Below are 2,090 nucleotides of genomic sequence, written 5' to 3'. Positions count from 1 at the left end.
TCCACTTGCTACAGGTTCCTGCCCTGTTCTCTCCCCTCTCCCTCTCCCTCTCCTTTTCTCTCCCTCTTCCTCTCCTTTTCTCTCCCTCTCCTTTTCTCTCCCTCTCCCTCTCCTTTTCTCTCCCTCTCCCTCTCCTTTTCTCTCCCTCTCCCTTTCTCTCTCTAGTAGGATGTAACTCTCAACTGCTTTTCTAACACCATGTCTGTGGTGCCAGCTGCCATGCTTATCCAGCATGATGATAATGTACTATACCTTAGAAACTGTAAGGCAGACACCAATTAAATGCTTTATTTGAAAGGAGTTGCCTCAGTCATTGTTCTGTTCACAGCAATAGAACAGTGACTAAGACACTTGGGATGTGTTATCTGTAATTCTTGATTCCCTGTCTGACATTCTTATTGACATCCAGCATAGTAAAATATTTTTACAATTAATAGAAGTTGTAAATGAAACTTTCAAGAAAATAGGAAACAAAAGAATAAGAGCAACCTGCTGCCTCAACTCTGCCATCAGGGACCATTGTATTCTGGATCTCTAAGCCCAGAGTAATTTCTTCTATAATAACAACAATAATTAATAAATAGTAATAATAATAATAAGAATCACATTCAGCTTACCAAATTCTTATTGACTTTAATCATATCAACCCTTATATGAGGAGAAATGTTGTTTAGGATATAAAGTTATACCATATAACTTTATGTATAATGGTGGATGTACTCATCTACATCTAGATTCTTTGATCTATATATCTAACAACTTTGATCTGATATTCTCAGGACAAATACTGTCTGAATGTTATTTCAAAAAATTATTATTGGTCCTCAGTTTCCTAATCACTCACTTGTGGGCAACTGAATTTTAAATTGATTAATGTGACTCAGCATATGAATTGAGCTGTACTTTTCTTTTCAGAAATGGGAATCTGCTTCTTTTCTATAAATCCAGTCTTAACATTCTCTCACTTTATTATCTATGAGACATACATGTGTTCATGTATATGTTGATGGGAAGATTTGTGAACTAGCAAAAAACCTAAGAGTATACTTATACCCAAATAAAAATAGTAACAGTAAGGATGAATGACACGATTGAGATTGCATAATGTTTGACATTACTTTATTTCCTACAGATTAGTCCTCGGTGAGTCACTTGACAGTCCTTGACAGACACTAGTACTTTCTAGTGATTTTCTTCAGTGCTTTCAAGGGGGAATGTATTTACATTGATGTTAATAATCAACATTGAAAATATTTTTGAGCTAAATTCAATATTAGTAGAAATATATTCTTGACTAGCTTCCATAGAAGAGCTAAGGTGGAATATAAGTCAGCACAGAGTAATTTATTAATGTACTGACAGAGGTAACTTAAAAACAAACAAGCAAAAAAAGAAAAAAAAACAAAACAAAACAAACAAAATTTGAAAAGGCATGGTTCACTTCTCCAAAGTACAAAATTGAGTAAAAAATAATTTTAAGACATAGCATGCAAATATGAGGGATCAAGAGTGTGTTAATAAGATATGGGCACCGGGGAAAAATTCCTGAATAGAATAGCAATGGCTTGTGCTATAAGATCGAGAATTGACAAATGGGAACTCATAAAATTGCAAAGCTTCTGTAAGGCAAGAGACACTGTCAATAAGACAAAAAGGCCACCAAAATATTGGGAAAGGATCTTTACCAATCCTAAATCAGATAGGNGACTAATATCCAATATATATAAAGAACTCAAGAAGCTGGACTCCAGAAAATCAAAAAACCCCATTAAAAATGGGGCACAGAGCTAAACAAAGAATTCTCAACTGAGGAATATCAAATGGCTGAGAAGCATCTGAAAAATTGTTCAACACCCTTAATCATCAGGGACATGCAAAGCAAAACAACCCTGAGATTCCACCTCACACCAGTCAGAATGGCTAAGATCAAAAATTCAGGTGACAGTAGATGCTGGCAAGGATGTGGAGGAAGAAGAACACTCCTCCATTGTTGGTGGGATTGCAAACTTGTACTCTGGAAATCAGTCTGGCGGTTCCTCAGAAAATTGGACATAGTATTACCGGAGGATCCAGCAATACCTCTCCTGGGC

The 2,090-nt window shown here is 36.0% G+C and overlaps 1 pseudogene; it reads left to right on the top strand.

Moving 5' to 3' along the window:
• Positions 1-1,147, top strand: part of LOC110324043 — a 9,136-nt pseudogene extending 7,989 nt beyond the window's left edge.
• Positions 1,148-2,090: the final 943 nt, after the last annotated feature.

Source organism: Mus pahari, chromosome 7 (assembly GCF_900095145.1).
Source record: "Mus pahari chromosome 7, PAHARI_EIJ_v1.1, whole genome shotgun sequence".
Taxonomy (NCBI): Eukaryota; Metazoa; Chordata; class Mammalia; order Rodentia; family Muridae; genus Mus; species Mus pahari.
This window is presented reverse-complemented; position numbering and strand designations above follow the sequence as displayed.